This window comes from Trichomycterus rosablanca (genome assembly GCF_030014385.1).
Source record: "Trichomycterus rosablanca isolate fTriRos1 chromosome 5 unlocalized genomic scaffold, fTriRos1.hap1 SUPER_5_unloc_2, whole genome shotgun sequence".
NCBI classification, from domain to species: Eukaryota; Metazoa; Chordata; class Actinopteri; order Siluriformes; family Trichomycteridae; genus Trichomycterus; species Trichomycterus rosablanca.
The window spans coordinates 271,904-290,665 of NW_026946944.1; the positions used below are offsets into that span (position 1 = coordinate 271,904).

At 45.5% G+C, this 18,762-nt stretch overlaps 8 non-coding genes and 1 pseudogene across 8 annotated transcripts; all 9 read left to right on the top strand.

The window, feature by feature from the left end:
* The first annotated feature begins 14,478 nt into the window (after window positions 1-14,478).
* Window positions 14,479-14,597, top strand: LOC134304410 (5S ribosomal RNA). The gene has a single exon (XR_010007852.1). It is a non-coding gene; the product is annotated as a 5S ribosomal RNA (ribosomal RNA).
* Window positions 14,598-14,887: 290 nt separating this feature from the next.
* On the top strand, window positions 14,888-15,006 carry LOC134304431 (5S ribosomal RNA; annotated as a pseudogene).
* A 329-nt stretch (window positions 15,007-15,335) lies between these two features.
* LOC134304425 (5S ribosomal RNA) lies at window positions 15,336-15,454 on the top strand. The gene has a single exon (XR_010007865.1). It is a non-coding gene; the product is annotated as a 5S ribosomal RNA (ribosomal RNA).
* Window positions 15,455-16,099: 645 nt separating this feature from the next.
* Window positions 16,100-16,218, top strand: LOC134304442 (5S ribosomal RNA). The gene has a single exon (XR_010007879.1). It is a non-coding gene; the product is annotated as a 5S ribosomal RNA (ribosomal RNA).
* Window positions 16,219-16,583: 365 nt separating this feature from the next.
* Window positions 16,584-16,702, top strand: LOC134304453 (5S ribosomal RNA). Its single transcript, XR_010007890.1, has one exon. It is a non-coding gene; the product is annotated as a 5S ribosomal RNA (ribosomal RNA).
* A 313-nt stretch (window positions 16,703-17,015) lies between these two features.
* LOC134304426 (5S ribosomal RNA) lies at window positions 17,016-17,134 on the top strand. The gene has a single exon (XR_010007866.1). It is a non-coding gene; the product is annotated as a 5S ribosomal RNA (ribosomal RNA).
* A 413-nt stretch (window positions 17,135-17,547) lies between these two features.
* On the top strand, window positions 17,548-17,666 carry LOC134304465 (5S ribosomal RNA). Its single transcript, XR_010007901.1, has one exon. It is a non-coding gene; the product is annotated as a 5S ribosomal RNA (ribosomal RNA).
* Window positions 17,667-18,163: 497 nt separating this feature from the next.
* On the top strand, window positions 18,164-18,282 carry LOC134304478 (5S ribosomal RNA). Its single transcript, XR_010007912.1, has one exon. It is a non-coding gene; the product is annotated as a 5S ribosomal RNA (ribosomal RNA).
* A 345-nt stretch (window positions 18,283-18,627) lies between these two features.
* On the top strand, window positions 18,628-18,746 carry LOC134304417 (5S ribosomal RNA). Its single transcript, XR_010007858.1, has one exon. It is a non-coding gene; the product is annotated as a 5S ribosomal RNA (ribosomal RNA).
* The last annotated feature ends 16 nt before the right edge of the window (window positions 18,747-18,762 follow it).

The window sequence follows — 18,762 nt, forward strand, 5'->3', positions numbered from 1 at the left end:
GTGAATCTAAGCGGTGTGCCTGAGCGGTGAATCTAAGTGGTGTGCCTGAGCGGTGAATCTAAGCGATGTGCCTAAGCGGTGAATCTAAGCGCTGTTCCTAAGCGGTGAATCTAAGCGGTATGCCTAAGCGGTGAATCTAAGCGATGAATTTAGGCAGTAAATCTAAGCGGTGAATCTAAGCGATGTGCCTAAGCAGTGAATCTAAGCGAAGAGCCTAAGCGGTAAATCTTAGCGATGTGCCTAAGCGGTGAATCTAAGCGATGAATCTAGGCGGTGAATCTAAGCGATGAATCTAGGCAGTAAATCTAAGCGGTGAATCTAAGCGATGTGCCTAAGCGGTGAATCTAAGCGATGTGTCTAAGCGGTGAATCTAAGCGGTGTGTCTAAGCGGTGAATCTAAGCGATGTGCCTAAGCGGTGAATCTAAGCGATGTGACTAAGCGGTGAATCTAAGCGATGTGACTAAGCGGTGAATCTAAGCGATGTGCCTAAGCGGTGAATCTAAGCGATGAGCCTAAGCGGTGAATCTAAGCGATGTGCCTAAGCGGTGAATCTAAGCGATGTGACTAAGCGGTGAATCTAAGCGGTGTGCCTAAGCAATGTGCCTAAGCGGTGAATCTAAGCGCTGTTCCTAAGTGGTGAATCTAAGCGGTGTGCCTAAGCGGTGAATCTAAATGATGTGCCTAAGCAGTATGCCTAAGCAATGTGTCTAAGCGGCGAATCTCAGCGGTGAATCTAAGCGATGTGACTAAGCGGTGAATCTAAGCGATGTGTCTAAGCGGTGAATCTAAGCGCTGTTCCTAAGCGGTGAATCTAAGCTGTGTGCCTAAGCGGTGAATCTAAATGATGTGCCTAAGCAGTATGCCTAAGCAATGTGTCTAAGCGGCGAATCTCAGCGGTGAATCTAAGCGATGTGACTAAGCGGTGAATCTAAGCGATGTGTCTAAGCGGTGAATCTATGCGATGTGTCTAAGCGGTGAATCTAAGCGATGTGTCTAAGCGGTGAATCTAAGCGATGTGCCTAAGCGGTGAATCTAAGCGATGTGCTTAAGCGGTGAATCTATACGATGTGCCTAAGCGGTGAATCTAAGCGATGTGTCTAAGCGGTGAATCTAAGCGGTGTGCCTAAGCGGTGAATCTAAGCGGTGTGCCTAAGCGGTGAATCTAAGCGATGTGCCTAAGCGGTGAATCTAAGCGATGTGTCTAAGCGGTGAATCTAAGCGGTGTGTCTAAGCGGTGAATCTAAGCGATGTGCCTAAGCGGTGAATCTAAGCGATGTGACTAAGCGGTGAATCTAAGCGATGTGACTAAGCGGTGAATCTAAGCGATGTGCCTAAGCGGTGAATCTAAGCGATGTGTCTAAGCGTTGAATCTAAGCGGTGTGTCTAAGCGGTGAATCTAAGCGATGTGACTAAGCGGTGAATCTAAGCGTTGTGCCTAAGCGGTGAATCTAAACGGTGTGCCTAAGCAATGTGCCTAAGCGGTGAATCTAAGCGCTGTTCCTAAGCGGTGAATCTAAGCGGTGTGCCTAAGCGGTGAATCTCAGCGGTGTGCCTGAGCGGTGAATCTAAGCGGTGTGCCTGAGCGGTGAATCTAAGCGGTATGCCTGAGCGGTGAATCTAAGCGATGTGCCTAAGCGGTGAATCTAAGCCCTGTTCCTAAGCGGTGAATCTAAGCGGTATGCCTAAGCGGTGAATCTAAGCGATGAATTTAGGCAGTAAATCTAAGCGGTGAATCTAAGCGATGTGCCTAAGCAGTGAATCTAAGCGAAGAGCCTAAGCGGTAAATCTTAGCGATGTGCCTAAGCGGTGAATCTAAGCGATGAATCTAGGCGGTGAATCTAAGCGATGAATCTAGGCAGTAAATCTAAGCGGTGTGCCTAAGCAGTGATTCTAAGCGATGAATCTAGGCAGTAAATCTAAGCGGTGAATCTAAGCGATTTGCCTAAGCGGTGAATCTAAGCGATGTGTCTAAGCGGTGAATCTAAGCGGTGTGTCTAAGCGGTGAATCTAAGCGATGTGCCTAAGCGGTGAATCTAAGCGATGTGACTAAGCGGTGAATCTAAGCGATGTGACTAAGCGGTGAATCTAAGCGATGTGCCTAAGCGGTGAATCTAAGCGATGTGCCTAAGCGGTGAATCTAAGCGATGTGTCTAAGCGTTGAATCTAAGCGGTGTGTCTAAGCGGTGAATCTAAGCGATGTAACTAAGCGGTGAATCTAAGCGGTGTGCCTAAGCAATGTGCCTAAGCGGTGAATCTAAGCGCTGTTCCTAAGTGGTGAATCTAAGCGGTGTGCCTAAGCGGTGAATCTAAATGATGTGCATAAGCAGTATGCCTAAGCAATGTGTCTAAGCGGCGAATCTCAGCGGTGAATCTAAGCGATGTGACTAAGCGGTGAATCTAAGCGATGTGTCTAAGCGGTGAATCTAAGCGCTGTTCCTAAGCGGTGAATCTAAGCTGTGTGCCTAAGCGGTGAATCTAAATGATGTGCCTAAGCAGTATGCCTAAGCAATGTGTCTAAGCGGCGAATCTCAGCGGTGAATCTAAGCGGTGAATCTATGCGATGTGTGTAAGCGGTGAATCTAAACGATGTGCCTAAGCGGTGAATCTAAGCGATGTGCCTAAGCGGTGAATATAAGCGATGTGCTTAAGCGGTGAATCTATACGATGTGCCTAAGCGGTGAATCTAAGCGGTGTGCCTAAGCGGTGAATCTAAGCGGTGTGCCTAAGCGGTGAATCTAAGCGATGTGCCTAAGCGGTGAATCTTAGCGATGTGTCTAAGCGGTGAATCTAAGCGGTGTGTCTAAGTGGTGAATCTAAGCGGTGTGTCTAAGCGGTGAATCTAAGCGGTGTGCCTAAGCGGTGAATCTAAGCGGTGTGCCTAAGCGGTGAATCTAAGCGATGTGCCTAAGCGGTGAATCTAAGCGATGTGTCTAAGCGGTGAATCTAAGCGGTGTGTCTAAGCGGTGAATCTAAGCGGTGTGTCTAAGCGGTGAATCTAAGCGGTGTGCCTAAGCGGTGAATCTAAGCGATGTGTCTATGCGGTGAATCTAAGCGGTGTGTCTAAGCGGTGAATCTAAGCGATGAGTCTAAGCGGTGAATCTAAGCGATGTGTCTAAGCGGTGTATCTAAGCGATGAGTCTAAGCGGTGAATCTAAACGATGTGCCTAAGCGATCTGCCTGAGCGGTGAATCTAAGCGGTGTGTCTGAGCGGTGAATCTAAGCGATGTGCCTAAGCGGTGAATCTAAGCGATGTGCCTAAGCGGTGAATCTAAGCGATGTGCCTGAGCGTTGAATCTAAGCGATGTACCTAAGCGGTGAATCTAAGCGGTGTGCCTAAGCGGTGAATCTAAGCGATGTGCCTAAGCGGTGAATCTAAGCGATGTTCCTAAGCGGTGAATCTAAGTGATGTGCCTAAGCGGTGAATCTAAGCGATGTGTCTAAGCGGCGAATCTAAGCGATGTGCCTAAGCGGTGAATCTAAGCGATGTGTCTAAGCGGTGAATCTAAGCGATGTGTCTAAGCGGTGAATCTAAGCGGTGTGCCTAAGCGGTGAATCTAAGCGATGTGCCTAAGCGGTGAATCTAAGCGGTGTGCCTAAGCAATGTGCCTAAGCGGTGAATCTAAGCGGTGTGCCTGAGCGGTTAATCTAAGCGGTGTGCCTGAGCGGTGAATCTAAGCGGTGTGCCTGAGCGGTGAATCTAAGCGATGTGCCTAAGCGGTGAATCTAAGCGCTGTTCCTAAGCGGTGAATCTAAGCGATGAATTTAGGCAGTAAATCTAAGCAGTGAATCTAAGCGAAGAGCCTAAGCGAAAAATCTTAGCGATGTGCCTAAGCGGTGAATCTAAGCGATGAATCTAGGCGGTGAATCTAAGCGATGTGCCTAAGCAGTGAATCTAAGCGATGAATCTAGGCGGTGAATCTAAGCGATGAATCTAGGCATTAAATCTAAGCGGTGAATCTAAGCGATGTGCCTAAGCAGTAAATCTAAGCGATGTGCCTAAGCAATGAATCTAAGCGATGAGCCTAAGCGGTGAATCTAAGCGATGAGCCTAAGCGGTGAATCTAAGCGATGAGCCTGAGCGGTGAATCTAAGCGATGTGCCTGAGCGGTCAATCTAAGCGATGTGCCTGAGCGGTGAATCTAAGCGATGTGCCTAAGCGGTGAATCTAAGCGGTGTGCCTGAGCGGTGAATCTAAGCGGTGTGCCTGAGCGGTGAATCTAAATAATGTGCCTAAGCGGTGTGCCTAAGCAATGTGTTTAAGCGGCGAATCTCAGCGATGAGCCTAAGCGGTGAATCTAAGCGATGAGCCTAAGCGGTGAATCTAAGCGATGAGCCCAAGCGGTGAATCTAAGCGATGTGCCTGAGCGGTCAATCTAAGCGATGTGCGTGAGCGGTGAATCTAAGCGGTGAATCTAAGCGGTGTGTCTAAGCGTTGAATCTAAGCGATGTGACTAAGCGGTGAATCTAAGCGATGTGCCTGAGCGGTGAATCTAAGCGGTGAATCTAAGCGATGTGACTAAGCGATGAATCTAAGCGATGTGACTAAGCGGTGAATCTAAGCGGTGTGCCTGAGCGGTGAATCTAAGCGGTGTGCCTTAGCGGTGAATCTAAGCGGTGAATCTAAGCGATGTGACTAAGCGGTGAATCTAAGCGGTGTGCCTGAGCGGTGAATCTAAGCGGTGAATCTAAGCGATGTGACTAAGCGGTGAATCTAAGCGGTGTGCCTGAGCGGTGAATCTAAGCGGTGTGCCTTAGCGGTGAATCTAAGCGATGTGCCTAAGCGGTGAATCTAAGCGATGTGACTAAGCGGTGAATTTAAGCGATGTGACTAAGCGGTGAATCTAAGCGATGTGCCTAAGCGGTGAATCTAAGCGATGTGTCTAAGCGTTGAATCTAAGCGGTGTGTCTAAGCGGTGAATCTAAGCGATGTGACTAAGCAGTGAATCTAAGCGTTGTGCCTAAGCGGTGAATCTAAACGGTGTGCCTAAGCAATGTGCCTAAGCGGTGAATCTAAGCGCTGTTCCTAAGCGGTGAATCTAAGCGGTGTGCCTAAGCGGTGAATCTCAGCGGTGTGCCTGAGCGGTGAATCTAAGCGGTGTGCCTGAGCGGTGAATCTGAGCGGTGTGCCTGAGCGGTGAATCTAAGCGATGTGCCTAAGCGGTGAATCTAAGCGCTGTTCCTAAGCGGTGAATCTAAGCGATGAATTTAGGCAGTAAATCTAAGCGGTGAATCTAAGCGATGTGCCTAAGCAGTGAATCTAAGCGAAGAGCCTAAGCGAAAAATCTTAGCGATGTGCCTAAGCGGTGAATCTAAGCGGTGAATCTAAGCGATGAATCTAGGCGGTGAATCTAAGCGATGAATCTAGGCAGTAAATCTAAGCGGTGTGCCTAAGCAGTGATTCTAAGCGATGAATCTAGGCAGTAAATCTAAGCGGTGAATCTAAGCGATGTGCCTAAGCAGTAAATCTAAGCGATGTGCCTAAGCGGTGAATCTAAGCGATGAGCCTAAGCGGTGAATCTAAGCGATGAGCCTAAGCGGTGAATCTAAGCGATGAGCCTGAGCGGTGAATCTAAGCGATGTGCCTGAGCGGTCAATCTAAGCGATGTGCCTGAGCGGTGAATCTAAGCGATGTGCCTAAGCGGTGAATCTAAGCGGTGTGCCTAAGTAATGTGCCTAAGCGGTGAATCTAAGCGGTGTGCCTGAGCGGTTAATTTAAGCGGTGTGCCTTAGCGGTGAATCTAAGCGGTGTGCCTGAGCGGTGAATCTAAATAATGTGCCTAAGCGGTGAATCTAAGCGATGTGCCTGAGCGGTCAATCTAAGCGGTGAATCTCAGCGATGAGCCTAAGCGGTGAATCTAAGCGATGAGCCTAAGCGGTGAATCTAAGCTATGAGCCTAAGCGGTGAATCTAAGCGATGTGCCTGAGCGGTCAATCTAAGCGGTGAATCTAAGCGGTGAATCTAAGCGGTGTGTCTAAGCGTTGAATCTAAGCGATGTGACTAAGCGGTGAATCTAAGCGATGTGCCTGAGCGGTGAATCTAAGCGGTGAATCTAAGCGATGTGACTAAGCGGTGAATCTAAGCGATGTGCCTAAGCGGTGAATCTAAGCGGTGTGCCTGAGCGGTGAATCTAAGCGGTGTGCCTTAGCGGTGAATCTAAGCGATGTGCCTAAGCGGTGAATCTAAGCGGTGTGCCTGAGCGGTGAATCTAAGCGGTGTGCCTAAGCGGTGAATCTAAGCAATGTGTCTAAGCGGTGTGCCTAAGCGGTGAATCTAAGCGATGTGCCTAAGCGGTGAATCTAAGCGGTGGATCTAAGCGATGTGTCTAAGCGGCAAATCTAAGCGATGTGCCTAAGCGGTGAATCTAAGCGATGAATCTAGGTGGTGAATCTAAGCGGTGAATCTAAGAAATGTGCCTAAGCGGTGAATCTAAGTGGTGAATCTAAGCGGTGAATCTAAGCGGTGAATCTAAGTGATGTGCCTAAGCGGTGAATCTAAGCGGTGAATCTAAGCATCTGTCTCGCGTGTGTAATCTAAGCGATGAGCCTAAGCGGTGAATCTAAGCGATGAGCCTAAGCGGTGAATCTAAGCGATGTGCCTGAGCGGTCAATTTAAGCGATGTGCCTGAGCGGTGAATCTAAGCGGTGAATCTAAGCGGTGTGTCTAAGCGTTGAATCTAAGCGATGTGCCTAAGCGGAGAATCTAAGCGATGTGACTAAGCGGTGAATCTAAGCGATGTGCCTAAGCGGTGAATCTAAGCGATGTGCCTAAGCAGTGAATCTAAGCGATGAATCTAGGCAGTAAATCTAAGCGGTGAATCTAAGCGATGAATCTAGGCGGTGAATCTAAGCGATGATTCTAGGCAGTAAATCTAAGCGATGAGCCTAAGCGGTGAATCTAAGCGATGAGCCTAAGCGGTGAATCTAAGCGATGTGCCTAAGCGGTGAATCTAAGCGATGTGCCTAAGCAGTGAATCTAAGCGATGAATCTAGGCAGTAAATCTAAGCGGTGAATCTAAGCGATTAATCTAGGCGGTTAATCTAAGCGATCAGCCTAAGCGGAGAATCTAAGCGATGTGACTAAGCGGTGAATCTAAGCGATGTGCCTAAGCGGTGAATCTAAGCGATGTGCCTAAGCAGTGAATCTAAGCGATGAATCTAGGCAGTAAATCTAAGCGGTGAATCTAAGCGATGAATCTAGGCGGTGAATCTAAGCGATGATTCTAGGCAGTAAATCTAAGCGATGAGCCTAAGCGGTGAATCTAAGCGATGAGCCTACGCGGTGAATCTAAGCGATGAGCCTAAGCGGTGAATCTAAGCGATGTGCCTGAGCGGTCAATCTAAGCGATGTGCCTGAGCGGTGAATCTAAGCGATGATTCTAGGCGGTGAATCTAAGCGGTGTGCCTAAGCGATGAATCTAAGCAATGAATTTAGGCAGTAAATCTAAGCGGTGAATCTAAGCGATGTGCCTAAGCAGTGAATCTAAGCCATGAGCCTAAGCGATAAATCTTAGCGATGTGCCTAAGCGGTGAATCTAAGCGGTTAATCTAAGCGATGAATCTAAGCGATGTGCCTAAGCAGTAAATCTAAGCGATGTGCCTAAGCGGTGATTCTAAACGATGAGCCTAAGCGGTGAATCTAAGCGATGAGCCTAAGCGGTGAATCTAAGCGATGAGCCTGAGCGGTGAATCTAAGCGATGTGCCTGAGCGGTCAATCTAAGCGATGTGCTTGAGCGGTGAATCTAACCGATGAGTCTAGGCGGTGAATCTAAGCGGTGTGCCTAAGCAGTGAATCTAAGCGATGAACCTAGGCGGTGAATCTAAGCGATGAATCTAGGCAGTAAATCTAAGCGGTGTGCCTAAGCTGTGAATCTAAGCGATGAATCTAGGCAGTAAATCTAAGCGGTGAATCTAAGCGATGTGCCTAAGCAGTGAATCTCAGCGATGAGCCTAAGCGGTGAATCTAAGCGATGAGCCTAAGCGATGTGCTTAAGCGGTGAATCTAAGCGATGTGCTTAAGCGGTGAATCTAAACGATGTGTCTAAGCAGTGAATCTAAGCGATGTGCCTAAGCTGTGAATCTAAGCGATATGCTTAAGCGGTGATTCTAAACGATGTGCCTAAGCAGTGAATCTAAGCGATCTGCCTAAGCGGTGAATCTAAACGATGTGCCTAAGCGGTGAATCTAAACGATGTGCCTAAGCGGTGAATCTAAACGATGTGCCAAAGCGGTGAATCTGAGAGATGTGTCTAAGCGGTGAATCTAAGCGATGTGCCTAAGCGGTGAATCTAAGATATGTGCCTAAGCGGTGAATCTAAACGATGTGCCTAAGAAGTGAATCTAAGCGATGTGCCCAGGCGGTGAATCTAAACGATATGCCTAAGCGGTGAATCTAAGCGATGTGTCTAAGCGGTGAATCTAAGCGATGTGTCTAAGCAGTGAATCTAAACGATGTGCCTAAGCGGTGAATCTAAACGATGTGCCTAAGCGGTGAATCTAAGCGATGTGTCTAAGCGGTGAATCTAAGCGGTGTGCCTGAGCGGTAAATCTAAGCGGTGTGCCTGAGCGGTGAATCTAAGCGGTGTGCCTTAGCGGTGAATCTAAGCGGTGTGCCTTAGCGGTGAATCTAAGCGGTGTGCCTAAGCGTTGAATCTAAGCGATGTGCCTAAGCGGTGAATCTAAGCGATGTGCCTAAGCGTTGAATCTAAGCAATGTGCCTAAGCGGTGAATCTAAGCGATGTGCCTAAGAGGTAAATCTAAGCAATGTGCCTAAGCGGTGAATCTAATCGGTGAATCTAAGCGATGTGCCTGAGCGGTGAATCTAAGCGGTGTGCCTTAGCGGTGAATCTAAGCAATGTGTCTAAGCGGTGAATCTAAGCAATGTGCCTAAGCGGTGAATCTAAGCGGTGAATCTAAGCGATGTGCCTAAGAGGTAAATCTAAGCAATGTGCCTAAGCGGTGAATCTAATCGGTGAATCTAAGCGATGTGCCTGAGCGGTGAATCTAAGCGGTGTGCCTAAGCGGTGAATCTAAGCAATGTGTCTAAGCGGTGTGCCTAAGCGGTGAATCTAAGCAATGTGCCTAAGCGGTGAATCTAAGCGGTGAATCTAAGCGATGTGCCTAAAAGGTAAATCTAAGCAATGTGCCTAAGCGGTGAATCTAATCGGTGAATCTAAGCGATGTGCCTGAGCGGTGAATCTAAGCGGTGTGCCTAAGCGGTGAATCTAAGCAATGTGCCTAAGCGGTGAATCTAAGCGATGTGCCAAAGCGGTGAATCTGAGCGATGTGCCTAAGCGGTGTGCCTAAGCGGTGAATCTAAGCGATGTGCCTAAGCGGTGAATCTAAGCAATGTGTCTAAGCGGTGAATCTAAACGATGTGCCTAAGAAGTGAATCTAAGCGATGTGCCAAAGCGGTGAATCTAAGCGGTGAATCTAAGCGATGTGCCTAAGAGGTAAATCTAAGCAATGTGCCTAAGCGGTGAATCTAATCGGTGAATCTAAGCGATGTGCCTAAGTGGTGAATCTAAGCGATGTGACTAAGCGGTGAATCTAAGCGATGTGACTAAGCGGTGAATCTAAGCGATGTGCCTAAGCGGTGAATCTAAGCGGTGTGCCTGAGCGGTGAATCTAAGCGCTGTTCCTAAGCGGTGAATCTAAGCGGTGTGCCTAAGCAATGTGTCTAAGCGGCGAATCTCAGCGGTGTGCCTGAGCGGTGAATCTAAGCGGTGTGCCTTAGCGGTGAATCTAAGCGATGTGCCTAAGCGGTGAATCTAAGCGGTGTACCTGAGCGGTGAATCTAAGCGGTGTGCCTTAGCGGTGAATCTAAGCGATGTGTCTAAGCGGTAAATCTAAGCGATGTGACTAAGCGGTGAATCTAAGCAATGTGCCTAAGCGGTGAATCTAAGCGATGTGCCTAAGCGGTGAATCTAAGCGATGTGTCTAAGCGGTAAATCTAAGCGATGTGTCTAAGCGGTGAATCTAAGCGATGTGCCTAAGCGATGTGCCTAAGCGGTGAATCTAAGCAATGTGCCTGAGCGGTGAATCTAAGCGATGTGCCTGAGCGGTAAATCTAAGTGATGTGCCTGAGCGGTGAATCTAAGCGGTGTGCCTAAGCGGTGAATCTAAGCGATGTGCCTAAGCCGTGAATCTAAGCGAAGTGCCTAAGCGGTGAATCTAAGCGGTGTGCCTAAGCGGTGAATCTAACCGATGTGCCTAAGCGGTGAATCTAAGCGATGTGCCTAAGCGGTGAATCTAAGCGATGTGTCTAAGCGGTGAATCTAAGCGGTGTGTCTAAGCGGTGAATCTAAGCGGTGTGTCTAAGCGGTGAATCTCAGCGGTGTGCCTAAGCGGTGAATCTAAGAGATGTGCCTAAGCTGTGAATCTAAGCAATGTGCCTAAGCGGTGAATCTAAGCGATGTGTCTAAGCGGTGAATCTAAGCGATGTGACTAAGCGGTGAATCTAAGCGATGTGACTAAGCGGTGAATCTAAGCGATGTGACTAAGCGGTGAATCTAAGCGATGCGCCTAAGCGGTGAATCTAAGCGATGTGCCTAAGCGGTGAATCTAAGCGATGTGTCTAAGCGTTGAATCTAAGCGGTGTGTCTAAGCGGTGAATCTAAGCGATGTGACTAAGCGGTGAATCTAAGCGGTGTGCCTAAGTAATGTGCCTAAGCGGTGAATCTAAGCGCTGTTCCTAAGCGGTGAATCTAAATGATGTGCCTAAGCGGTGAATCTAAGCTGTGTGCCTAAGCGGTGAATCTAAGCGATGTGTCTAAGCGGTGAATCTAAGCGGTGTGTCTAAGCGGTGAATCTAAGCGATGTGAATAAGCGGTGAATCTAAGCGTTGTGCCTAAGCGGTGAATCTAAGCGGTGAATCTAAGCGGTGTGCCTTAGCGGTGAATCTAAGCGGTGTGCCTGAGCGGTGAATCTAAGCGGTGTGCCTTAGCGGTGAATCTAAGCGATGTGCCTAAGCGGTGAATCTAAGCGGTGTGCCTAAGCGGTGAATCTAAGCGTTGTGCTTAAGCGGTGAATCTAAGCAATGTGTCTAAGCGGTGAATCTAAGCGGTGTGCCTAAGCGGTGAATCTAAGCGATGTGCCTAAGCGGTGAATCTAAGATATGTGTCTAAGCGGTGAATCTAAACGATGTGCCTAAGCTGTGAATCTAAGATATGTGTCTAAGCGGTGAATCTAAGCGATGTGCCTAAGCGGTGAATCTAAACGATGTGCCTAAGCGGTGAATCTAAGCGATGTGCCTAAGCGGTGAATCTAAGATATGTGTCTAAGCAGTGAATCTAAACGATGTGCCTAAGCGGTGAATCTAAACGATGTGCCTAAGCGGTGAATCTAAGCGATGTGCCTAAGCGGTGATTCTAAACGATGTGCCTAAGCGGTGAATCTAAACGATGTGCCTAAGCGGTGAATCTAAACGATGTGCCAAAGCGGTGAATCTAAACGATGTGCCTAAGCGGTGAATCTAAGCGATGTGCCTAAGCGGTGAATCTAAACGATGTGCCAAAGCGGTGAATCTGAGAGATGTGTCTAAGCGGTGAATCTAAACGATGTGCCTAAGCGGTGAATCTAAACGATGTGCCAAAGCGGTGGATCTGAGAGATGTGTCTAAGCGGTGAATCTAAGCGATGTGCCTAAGCGGTGAATCTAAACGATGTGCCTAAGCGGTGAATCTAAACGATGTGTCTAAGCAGTGAATCTAAGCGATGTGCCTAAGCGGTGAATCTAAATGATGTGCCTAAGCAGTGAATTTAAACGATGTGCCTAAGCGGTGAATCTAAGCGATGTGCCTAAGCAATGTGACTAAGCGGTGAATCTGAGCGCTGTTCCTAAGCGGTGAATCTAAGCGGTGTGCCTAAGTGGTGAATCTAAGCGGTGTGCCTGAGCGGTGAATCTAAGCGGTGTGCCTGAGCGGTGAATCTAAGCGGTGTGCCTTAGCGGTGAATCTAAGCGATGTGCCTAAGCGGTGAATCTAAGCTGTGTGCCTGAGCGGTGAATCTAAGCAATTTGCCTAAGCGGTGAATCTGAGCGCTGTTCCTAAGCGTGAATCTAAGCGGTGTGCCTAAGCGGTTAATCTAAGCGGTGTGCCTAAGCGGTGAATCTAAGCGATGTGACTAAGCGGTGAATCTAAGCGATGTGACTAAGCGGTGAATCTAAGCGATGTGACAAAGCGGTGAATCTAAGCGATGTGCCTAAGCGGTGAATCTAAGCGATGTGCCTAAGCGGTGAATCTAAGCGATGTGTCTAAGCGTTGAATCTAAGCGGTGTGTCTAAGCGGTGAATCTAAGCGATGTGACTAAGCGGTGAATCTAAGCGGTGTGCCTAAGTAATGTGCCTAAGCGGTGAATCTAAGCGCTGTTCCTAAGCGGTGAATCTAAGCGGTGTGCCTAAGCGGTTAATCTAAGCGGTGTGCCTAAGCGGTGAATCTAAGCGATGTGTCTAAGCGTTGAATCTAAGCGGTGTGTCTAAGCGGTGAATCTAAGCGATGTGCCTAAGCGGTGATTCTAAACGATGTGCCTAAGCGGTGAATCTAAGCGGTGTGCCTAAGCAATGTGCCTAAGCGGTGAATCTAAGCGCTGTTCCTAAGCGGTGAATCTAAGCGGTGTGCCTAAGCGGTGAATCTAAATGATGTGTATAAGCGGTGAATCTAAGCTGTGTGCCTAAGCGGTGAATCTAAGCGATGTGCCTAAGCGGTGAATCTCAGCGGTGTGCCTAAGCGGTGAATCTAAGCGATGTGCCTAAGCTGTGAATCTAAGCGATGTGCCTAAGCGGTGAATCTAAGCGATGTGTCTAAGCGGTGAATCTAAGCGATGTGTCTAAGCGGTGAATCTGAGCGCTGTTCCTAAGCGTGAATCTAAGCGGTGTGCCTAAGCGGTTAATCTAAGCGGTGTGCCTAAGCGGTGAATCTAAGCGATGTGACTAAGCGGTGAATCTAAGCGATGTGACTAAGCAGTGAATCTAAGCGATGTGACAAAGCGGTGAATCTAAGCGATGTGCCTAAGCGGTGAATCTAAGCGATGTGCCTAAGCGGTGAATCTAAGCGATGTGTCTAAGCGTTGAATCTAAGCGGTGTGTCTAAGCGGTGAATCTAAGCGATGTGACTAAGCGGTGAATCTAAGCGGTGTGCCTAAGTAATGTGCCTAAGCGGTGAATCTAAGCGCTGTTCCTAAGCGGTGAATCTAAGCGGTGTGCCTAAGCGGTTAATCTAAGCGGTGTGCCTAAGCGGTGAATCTAAGCGATGTGTCTAAGCGTTGAATCTAAGCGGTGTGTCTAAGCGGTGAATCTAAGCGATGTGCCTAAGCGGTGATTCTAAACGATGTGCCTAAGCGGTGAATCTAAGCGGTGTGCCTAAGCAATGTGCCTAAGCGGTGAATCTAAGCGCTGTTCCTAAGCGGTGAATCTAAGCGGTGTGCCTAAGCGGTGAATCTAAATGATGTGTATAAGCGGTGAATCTAAGCTGTGTGCCTAAGCGGTGAATCTAAGCGATGTGCCTAAGCGGTGAATCTCAGCGGTGTGCCTAAGCGGTGAATCTAAGCGATGTGCCTAAGCTGTGAATCTAAGCGATGTGCCTAAGCGGTGAATCTAAGCGATGTGTCTAAGCGGTGAATCTAAGCGATGTGACTAAGCGGTGAATCTAAGCGATGTGACTAAGCGGTGAATCTAAGCGATGTGACTAAGCGGTGAATCTAAGCGATGTGCCTAAGCGGTGAATCTAAGCGATGTGCCTAAGCGGTGAATCTAAGCGATGTGTCTAAGCGTTGAATCTAAGCGGTGTGTCTAAGCGGTGAATCTAAGCGATGTGACTAAGCGGTGAATCTAAGCGGTGTGCCTAAGCAATGTGCCTAAGCGGTGAATCTAAGCGCTGTTCCTAAGCGGTGAATCTAAGCGGTGTGCCTAAGCGGTGAATCTAAATGATGTGTATAAGCGGTGAATCTAAGCTGTGTGCCTAAGCGGTGAATCAATCAATCAATCAATCAATCAATCAATCTATCTATCTATCTATCTATCTATCTATCTATCTATCTATCTATCTATCTATCTATCTATCTATCTATCTATCTATCTACCTACCTACCTACCTACCTACCTACCTACCTACCTACCTACCTACCTACCTACCTACCTACCTACCTACCTACCTACCTACCTACCTACCTACCTACCTACCTACCTACCTACCTACCTACCTACCTACCTATCTATCTATCTATCTATCTATCTATCTATCTATCTATCTACCTACCTACCTACCTACCTACCTACCTACCTACCTACCTACCTACCTACCTACCTACCTACCTACCTATCTATCTATCTATCTATCTATCTATCTATCTATCTATCTATCTATCTATCTATCTATCTATCTATCTATAAAAGGCCTTCCAATGTAATTCCAGCCCAGATAGCTGGCTAGCACTCAGATAGCTGGCTGACTAGCTATAACAGGCCTTTAAATCCAGCTTCTTTCGCTTACGGCCAAACCACCTTGGGAACGCCTGATCTCGTCCGATCTCAGAAGCCAAGCAGGGTTGGGCTCAGTCAGTACCTAGATGGGAGACCGCCTGGGAATACTGAGTGCTGTAAGCTTTTTATTTTTTGGTTTCAGCCCCATTCATGGTGTCATTTAGCTGTTAGCTAGCATAATAAAGTATCTATCTATCTATCTATCTATCTATCTATCTATCTATCTATCTATCTATCTATCTATCTATCTATCTATCTATCTATCTATCTATCTATCTATCTAATCTATCTATCTATCTATCTATCTATCTATCAATCAAAGGCCTTCCAATGTAATTCCAGCCCAGATAGCTGGCTAGCACTCAGATAGCTGGCTGACTAGCTATAACAGGCCTTTAAATCCAGCTTCTTTCGCTTACGGCCAAACCACCTTGGGAACGCCTGATCTCGTCCGATCTCAGAAGCCAAGCAGGGTTGGGCTCAGTCAGTACCTAGATGGGAGACAGCCTGGGAATACTGAGTGCTGTAAGCTTTTTATTTTTTGGTTTCAGCCCCATTCATGGTGTCATTTAGCTGTTAGCTAGCATAATAAAGTATCTATCTATCTATCTATCTATCTATCTATCTATCTATCTATCTATCTATCTATCTATCTATCTATCTATCTATCTATCTATCTATCTATCTATCTATCTATCTATCTATCTATCTATCTATCTATCTATCTATCTATCTATCTATCTATCTATCTATCCATCCATCTATGAAAGGCCTTCCAATGTAATTCCAGCACAGATAGCTGGCTAGCACTCAGATAGCTGGCTGACTAGCTATAACAGGCCTTTAAATCCAGCTTCTTTCGCTTACGGCCAAACCACCTTGGGAACGCCTGATCTCGTCCGATCTCAGAAGCCAAGCAGGGTTGGGCTCAGTCAGTACCTAGATGGGAGACTGCCTGGGAATACTGAGTGCTGTAAGCTTTTTATTTTTTGGTTTCAGCCCCATTCATGGTGTCATTTAGCTGTTAGCTAGCATAATAAAGTATCTATCTATCTATCTATCTATCTATCTATCTATCTATCTATCTATCTATCTATCTATCTATCTATCTATCTATCTATCTATCTATCTATCTATCTATCTATCTATCTATCTATCTATCTATCTATCTATCTATCTATCTATCTATCTATCTATCTATCTATCTATCTATCTATCTATCTATCTATCTATCTATCTATCTATCTATCTATCTATCTATCTATCTATCTATCTATCTATCTATCTATCTATCTATCTATCTATCTATCTATCTATCTATCTATCTATCTATCTATCTATCTATCTATCTATCTATCTATCTATCTATCTATCTATCTATCTATCTATCTATCTATCTATCTATCTATCTATCTATCTATCTATCTATCTATCTATCTATCTATCTATCTATCTATCTATCTATCTATCTATCTATCTATCTATCTATCTATCTATCTATCTATCTATCTATCTATCTATCTATCTATAAAAGGCCTTCCAATGTAATTCCAGCCCAGATAGCTGGCTAGCACTCAGATAGCTGGCTGACTAGCTATAACAGGCCTTTAAATCCAGCTTCTTTCGCTTACGGCCAAACCACCTTGGGAACGCCTGATCTCGTCCGATCTCAGAAGCCAAGCAGGGTTGGGCTCAGTCAGTACCTAGATGGGAGACCGCCTGGGAATACTGAGTGCTGTAAGCTTTTTATTTTTTGGTTTCAGCCCCATTCATGGTGTCATTTAGCTGTTAGCTAGCATAATAAAGTATCTATCTATCTATCTATCTATCTATCTATCTATCTATCTATCTATCTATCTATCTATCTATCTATCTATCTATCTATCTATCTATCTATCTATCTATCTATCTATCTATCTATCTATCTATCTATCTATCTATCTATCTATCTATCTATCTATCTATCTATCTATCTATCTATCTATCTATCTATCTATCTATCTATCTATCTATAAAAGGCCTTCCAATGTAATTCCAGCCCAGATAGCTGGCTAGCACTCAGATAGCTGGCTGACTAGCTATAACAGGCCTTTAAATCCAGCTTCTTTCGCTTACGGCCAAACCACCTTGGGAACGCCTGATCTCGTCCGATCTCAGAAGCCAAGCAGGGTTGGGCTCAGTCAGTACCTAGATGGGAGACCGCCTGGGAATACTGAGTGCTGTAAGCTTTTTATTTTTTGGTTTCAGCCCCATTCATGGTGTCATTTAGCTGTTAGCTAGCATAATAAAGTATCTATCTATCTATCTATCTATCTATCTATCTATCTATCTATCTATCTATCTATCTATCTATCTATCTATCTATCTATCTATCTATCTATCTATCTATCTATCTATCTATCTATCTATCTATCTATCTATCTATCTATCTATCCATCCATCTATGAAAGGCCTTCCAATGTAATTCCAGCACAGATAGCTGGCTAGCACTCAGATAGCTGGCTGACTAGCTATAACAGGCCTTTAAATCCAGCTTCTTTCGCTTACGGCCAAACCACCTTGGGAACGCCTGATCTCGTCCGATCTCAGAAGCCAAGCAGGGTTGGGCTCAGTCAGTACCTAGATGGGAGACTGCCTGGGAATACTGAGTGCTGTAAGCTTTTTATTTTTTGGTTTCAGCCCCATTCATGGTGTCATTTAGCTGTTAGCTAGCATAATAAAGTATCTATCTATCTATCTATCTATCTATCTATCTATCTATCTATCTATCTATCTATCTATCTATCTATCTATCTATCTATCTATCTATCTATCTATCTATCTATCTATCTATCTATCTATCTATCTATCTATCTATCTATCTATCTATCTATCTATCTATCTATCTATCTATCTATCTATCTATCTATCTATCTATCTATCTATCTATCTATCTATCTATCTATCTATCTATCTATCTATCTATCTATCTATCTATAAAAGGCCTTCCAATGTAATACCAGCCCAGATAGCTGGCTAGCACTCAGATAGCTGGCTGACTAGCTATAACAGGCCTTTAAATCCAGCTTCTTTCGCTTACGGCCAAACCACCTTGGGAACGCCTGATCTCGTCCGATCTCAGAAGCCAAGCAGGGTTGGGCTCAGTCAGTACCTAGATGGGAGACCGCCTGGGAATACTGAGTGCTGTAAGCTTTTTATTTTTTGGTTTCAGCCCCATTCATGGTGTCATTTAGCTGTTAGCTAGCATAATAAAGTATCTATCTATCTATCTATCTATCTATCTATCTATCTATCTATCTATCTATCTATCTATCTATCTATCTATCTATCTATCTATCTATCTATCTATCTATCTATCTATCTATCTATCTATCTATCTATCTATCTATCTATCTATCTATCTATCTATCTATCTATCTATCTATCTATCTATCTATCTATCTATCTATCTATCTATCTATCTATCTATCTATCTATCTATCTATCTATCTATCTATCTATCTATCTATCTATCTATCTATCTATCTATCTATCTATCTATCTATCTATCTATCTATCTATCTATCTATCTATCTATCTATCTATCTATCTATAAAAGGCCTTCCAATGTAATACCAGCCCAGATAGCTGGCTAGCACTCAGATAGCTGGCTGACTAGCTATAACAGGCCTTTAAATCCAGCTTCTTTCGCTTACGGCCAAACCACCTTGGGAACGCCTGATCTCGTCCGATCTCAGAAGCCAAGCAGGGTTGGGCTCAGTCAGTACCTAGATGGGAGACCGCCTGGGAATACTGAGTGCTGTAAGCTTTTTATTTTTTGGTTTCAGCCCCATTCATGGTGTCATTTAGCTGTTAGCTAGCATAATAAAGTATCTATCTATCTATCTATCTATCTATCTATCTATCTATCTATCTATCTATCTATCTATCTATCTATCTATCTATCTATCTATCTATCTATCTATCTATCTATCTATCTATCTATCTATCTATCTATCTATCTATCTATCTATCTATCTATCTATCTATCTATCTATCTATCTATCTATCTATCTATAAAAGGCCTTCCAATGTAATTCCAGCCCAGATAGCTGGCTAGCACTCAGATAGCTGGCTGACTAGCTATAACAGGCCTTTAAATCCAGCTTCTTTCGCTTACGGCCAAACCACCTTGGGAACGCCTGATCTCGTCCGATCTCAGAAGCCAAGCAGGGTTGGGCTCAGTCAGTACCTAGATGGGAGACCGCCTGGGAATACTGAGTGCTGTAAGCTTTTTATTTTTTGGTTT